At 27.5% G+C, this 6,278-nt stretch overlaps 2 long non-coding RNA genes across 4 annotated transcripts in view; both read right to left on the bottom strand.

Annotated features, from left to right (window-relative positions):
- LOC106690480 (uncharacterized) overlaps positions 1–6,278 on the bottom strand; it is a 33,272-nt gene that overhangs the window by 18,883 nt on the left and 8,111 nt on the right. The window contains exons 2-3 of one of the 3 annotated variants that reach the window (XR_010843934.1): positions 2,608–2,822; positions 1,261–1,348 (exon numbers count right to left, since the gene is read on the bottom strand). This is a non-coding gene — a long non-coding RNA (uncharacterized lncRNA). The remainder of the gene's footprint in view (positions 1–1,260; positions 1,349–2,607; positions 2,823–6,278) is intronic. The other 2 variants (XR_010843935.1, XR_010843933.1) reach the window with 2 other exon arrangements.
- Positions 5,295–6,267, bottom strand: LOC136796242 (uncharacterized). Its single transcript, XR_010843930.1, has 2 exons — positions 5,682–6,267; positions 5,295–5,588 (listed from the first exon to the last, which is right to left on the bottom strand). It is a non-coding gene; the product is annotated as an uncharacterized lncRNA (long non-coding RNA).

Consider the following 6,278-nt stretch of genomic DNA (forward strand, 5'->3'; position numbering starts at 1 on the left):
ATAATAAAAATAAAATAAAAAATTAAATTTGTAATGTATGCGATGGGCATTTAAAATTTTTAACACCAATGTGAACTAAACCTCCTCCTCTGTGAATATTATTACTATTATTATTTTTTTTTGTCTAATTATATAACGATCATCGTCCTAATTATCAAACCGCATTACGTGAACGGATTGCGAACGACCCTAGCGAGATTGCGCATTAGGAGTAGGCTTAACGAGCATTTGAAATGAATCGATCCATCGCAGTTTGACCACATAATGTTTATAAAACAAAATCTGTCCTTAATGCCTATTCCATTGCGTTTTTTTTTTTACATTGATATTTTGATAGAATAGATAAAGAAAAAAAAGCTATCCCGTTCGCCCTATATGAGAAAATCAATGCATTGACCACTCGGAATAGTAATCTCTTAACGCGGCAGTAATCCAATTTATAGGCGATGTTTATCGCACTCAAATGGTTCCTTTTAGTATGAATTACGTAGTGGAGCGAACAACCCGATCTATCACTATACCTAATGTATTTCTTTCATGCTCGTGTTGTATAAGCATTAGCATGTGTATGAAAGTAAAGGAAAATGGTATCATGATGTATATAATTTGTATTTTGTATATATATATATATACAAAATACAAATTATATGTATACAAATATGTATTGTATATTATGTGTATTATATATTATTGTATTTAAATGAAAAATAAAGAGGTTTTGAAAATACAAAAATACGCTAAATAATATTTATTATAGAATAGCATAAAATGCACTATACATAAATTATGAAAATGTTGTCATGTTGTTGTTAGGCTAATTGTAATCTGGTTAATAACCCATTATTTATATTTCGCCATTTTTGTGTTTTATGTTAGGTAACATTTTAAAATTTTATTCCGAAATTTATTGGATCCAAATTGGTCCCACATCGTAGAAAATTCAATCAAGTTTAAACATTTATAAAATGGTTTATCAAAAAATCACTTTTTCGTGGTCACAATTGGCAAAAACTGAAAAAAACAAAAAAAAAAAAAAACGACTTTTTTAACTTAATTTAAGGCTACCTACAGCAAAAGTGATGTCCATTTATGCATACCAATGTACGATCTTTGATAGATCTGATAACATTAATCAGGGAATCATATCGAAGGGAATAATACTAAGATTATGTTAAACTACATTAAAAAGAAATTTTAAATAAAAATAGAAGATAAATAAAATTCTTGTCCGAAATAACCACAACAGAAAGAATAACATACCATTTCTCGTTCGATGTCATCTTGCATCCAATCTATGTCCAAATAAAATATTCTAACTTTAATTGACTGGAAAATCTACAGCACTTACCTGAAAAAAAAAACAAGAGAAAAACTTTAGATAGGCATATTTTATTTTTAAAATAGTTACTTCTCACATCAGAAAAACAATTTCTAGTCTATTTAATTGAAATGAAAATTCTTAAAAAAAAAAAAAAATAATATGTATGTATATATAAATATATGTATTGTATTTATTTATAAATAAAGATATTAAGGAGGTTAGAAAGAAAATTCACCAACGTTTTACAACTAAAAAATAATTATACAATAGTAAATTGATTTCGTGACGCAAGGGGATGCTCAAGATGAAGCGTTACTGGTGGTATTTAGATGAAATAATAATCCGAATAATCCAAAACTTCTACTTTTTTTAGTCTTAAATTAAAGGCTAATTGTTATCAATATTATTGTTATAAAAGAGTAAGATGATTTTATGGATTCCTTTGAACCTTTCATCTGCCACCCCGAAATAGACCATTCCATTAGGAAAGTGTGTGTACTTATGTCCTTAATCTAAACTAATTAATTTAAACTAAAATTCTTTTCATTCCAGTACCCTAATACATAGTAATATCTGAAACGGGAAAATATATGGCTCTGAGTGAAAACTTTTATATACTGAATAAGAGATAAGCTTTCATAAGGTTTCGATAGTGTGAAGTGAAACAGAATATAATAAAACCAAACTAATCAATTTATTTTTCTAATAAAATTATTTAATTATTTTTTCAAAATTCAAGATCATTTATTGAGTATTAATTATTAATAATTAAAGTATTGATTAGCATGTAACACAAATGAAAAAAAAAAGAAAAAAGAAATTAGTGATGTGTTCCCATCACTTGCTTTCATTTACCACCCTACTTTGAGATGAAATTTAGTCTTCCACGTTTCGAAAGAGCAATTTATTAATTATTCAGGAAGGCATTACTTCCCTTTCTATATATTTCATACATAAATATATTTCATAAATAAAATCTAACCAATATCATAAAACCATTAAAACAGAAAAAAATATATATTCTCTCCTCAGTTAATAGTATTTTTTTGTATATTTTTCATCTATCAATTGTTAACGGCTAACAATGAAAAAAAGTTTATTATTTCAAATATACAAAATTATAGGTGCTTTAAGGGAAGATTTAGAAAAATTCGACATTTAAGCAATTTAATAATAAGACCTAGCTGATATTAAATACTATTTAATCTAACTTTGATCTATCGGCTTTAATTAAAGTCGTTAAAGCCTAAAAGTAGAAAATGATATAAATGTATGCAAGTATTAACCTTAAATACGTAATTTCAGTCTGGTATAGTTGTTCGTTTTGAGTTGGATTGTTCATATACATACATACACACGGAGACTTGCATAGATAAGTTTACAAGACTTGGTTTTTTAGACTCAGAGAGGCTTAAAACTTGTGTTTAGTTAAAAACTCAGATACGACATTTCGCTCGTTCACAATATCGTATTACATATTTCTTACACAGGAAAGGTGAACCTAAAAAAAAAAAAAAATAAATAAAAAAACAGATTGTTTAAAGTTCTGATCACCAACTATCCTTTGGGATCACAACTTTAATTTTAAATCATCATCACATGCAAAGTATACAAAATGGTACAAATGTATAAACATTCATATACAATGCATAAATGGTGTATAAAAAGTACAAATGGTCTACCATGAGCTAAATGCTCAAGGGACACCTCTTAGGGGAAAATAAAGTAGGACATTCCTGTCAGGTTAAATCCATTAAATATAATATCGCAATAAAAAAAAATGTAAATTTAGAAACCGATTTATAATATATAAAAAAATAATTAAATTTTCTATAAATTAAAATATGAATTCTAGCAACGAGAGCGTTAAAATTTATCAGGAGGTAAAGCCTCCCATATTAATTATTATAAATAACAGATATCTATGATTACATAAAAAGAGCTAACTGTAGTTGAAGGAATAAAATTTATGAACTGGAGAAGGAACTAAGTGGTAAACGGAAGAAATTGTGAAGGAACCAGAGATGGAATAAAGTCCACAAAGCACTCCTTGAGGCCAGGGGAAAGTAACGGCACTCAAGTGACTTTTGGCTACTCCAACTAACTCCAGAAATATGCCAAGATAAGAAAGTTGGAGAGCTGTCGAAGAGTTTTATAACATGGAAGCTAAACAGGTCTCTGCAGGAATGTCATTAACTAATGATAACTTTGGTAAGTTTGAAGTTTATTTATTAATTAACTATACACCACGAGAGTAAAATTCTGTTATTTTTATTATGAACTTACACTAATAAAATTGTATTGATTTCATAGAGATGTAACTCGTATCTTCAAACCTTTTTATAATTTATTTTTTGTATCCGAAATCTTAAATTTTTAGCTAATAATAATATTTATAATTAATCATCAAATTTAAAGTTGTATCTATTTACAGTTGATAATTATAAAATCACTGTGTTAGGTTTCATAATTTAAAATTAAATTCTTCAAGTTGTCAGCAATTATTATGACAATTTTAGTCTTTAAATTTAAAAAAAAAATGTACAATAAATCGAATATTTGTGTTGAGTCACTGGATGAGATAAATATAAGATCAATGATAGTATGATATAGTGGATAAAATAAATATAGTTAAGACAAAAAAAAAAAAAATGTTATACACTGAATGATGTTTAGTTAAGAGAAAAATATTAGTAAAAAAATGGAAAACAATTGAATGTTGTATCATTTTATGTGAAATTTTTCTGCAGATACTATTCTGTAAAAAGTAAAATATTGGACTGTAAAATCTTATAGACATTATTATTCTATTTTTTATTTTATTTAAAATTCTATTAACTCTATATTCGAAATATGGTTGTCAAAATAAGAATTATCTATATTTAAAATATTTTTAAAGATCAAAAACATCAACTGTCATTCAAGTCACTATCTGTTAATATTTAAACAAATTTTAACTTTCAAACAGTTATTATTTAGAAGTAGTTTGCACGATGGAAAAAATTAAAGTGCTCACTTATATCCTAATAGGCTTTTCTTCAGGCAATTAATAAGTATTATTTTCTTTTTTTTTATTAGGATGGAAATAATTCTCAAGTAGCAATACGCTTGGAGATAATTATGGTATGTGAATGTTGCCTTACTTTAAAATTATTCACTTCAAAAAATCAATTGGTAAACAATAATTAAATTGTATTGCAAGACAACAGAAAAATAAAATAATTTAAATAGCATGAACGTTGTAAAAATAAATAAATATCCTCTAATAGAAATAAATAAGGTAGAATTAAAAGCCATTTTTGCTTATTTAGTGAACCAGATGCAATTTCCCATGTACTTATCATCTGTATACTGCTTAACTTTAAAAGTAATGATTTTGAAAAAAGTCATTTTGGGGGTTTTATATCAGCATAATTACGGGATTTTGTTATGTCACGAAACCGAGAATTTTGTGTAGTTCTTTTTTTTTTCTAAATTCAGCTATCGATTCCAATTGCAGTTGGCGCTAAAATTTACTATTTCTTATAAACTGAGGGTTTTATCTAATTTCCAATTAGTCTAAATTTCTGTTAATAATAACACCACATTGAAATATAATGAATAGTATTTCGTATCTTTAGTTTTAATTTAATAATTTAAGTTGCTAAGTATGTAATTTCATCACAGATTTTTTTCTTTTTATGTTTAAATTAATTGTTGGATTGTATAATAATATTTTATAAACAATATTTATATTTTATATCGATTTCTGTTCTATTCTGATACCTGTTAATTCTATTTCTCCAATGTGGTCATGGAAATAGAAGTTTGAAATTCATGTAGAATTGATATATTTTAGCATAGTTGTTAACAATAAATTATCTATCAGTCCGTTGATATTTTATGTAAACAAGTTTTATAATTTGATAAAGTTTGCTAGATGTATCTGTTAATCTTTACTCTGTCGGGAAATATTGGGTAAAATTAAAATACATTTTTCCAATGAAGTAATAACATAGCTTTATTGGTTGGCTTTAAAGACAAAACATTATCGCAAGACAGACATCCAGATCCTATCCGAGGTTTTTGATGACAGGGTGAGGTTCTAAATGAGGTTGAAGACCGTTCACCAAACATATCCTCCCCATCCGGCAGACCATCCGGTGACTGGGCGAGCCCAGGAAGAGTAGGCGTAGGGGTATCCGGTCAGGAGGACCTGCTTCTTCTGTCTAACCAGCTCTTCTTCAGGGAAGGCCATTACACAGGCGATAGCCAAGGCGACCAAGAACTATCAAGTGATAACAATCGTATAAATATCATTAACATTGCTAGATTATTACAATAATCGATATATTTCAGAAATAGTTAATCATTTACTTACAAGGAATTTGATGGAAATCATGTTTGTTGTTATCTGCTCTGTAGAGAACTGATGCTTTTTGAAAGCTGTAGGTCGGTTTATATACAAGCAGTTTAAGCTTAGGGAGAGAGGAGGGGATGAATAAAGTCTTATTATGAGGTTATGAAGATAATTGAAACCGGTTTTAGGCTGTGAGCTTTGACCAAGATTTTGTTTATAAACAAACAGGAGCTGTGGACACGCCCTTGTAATCATTTGAGGAAAACATACAGTATCTGACTAATAGCGATTTTTTAAAATTAAGGTAGGGATAAAAGTATATAATATTATTATAAATAATGAATATTACAGATACAATGTATTATTATAATTCGAGAAGTATTTTCTACATTATAGATACTTAGTAAAAAAAAAAAAGAAAACGTCAACAGAATTCTGAAAATTTATTTTTAGATCCATTGATTAAAGGACGAGTTGACTGGGACAAATTTCGTAATGATTTGGAAAACAAACTGGACTTAAAAACTCCACTTAAAACTAAACATGACATTGACGAAGCAATAAAAAACTTCACAGACTCTATAAGAATTTGCATACATGACAACACGACGACCAGTA

This window comes from Halyomorpha halys, unplaced genomic scaffold (assembly GCF_000696795.3).
Source record: "Halyomorpha halys isolate HHAL.00 unplaced genomic scaffold, Hhal_1.1 Scaffold1739.1, whole genome shotgun sequence".
NCBI classification, from domain to species: Eukaryota; Metazoa; Arthropoda; class Insecta; order Hemiptera; family Pentatomidae; genus Halyomorpha; species Halyomorpha halys.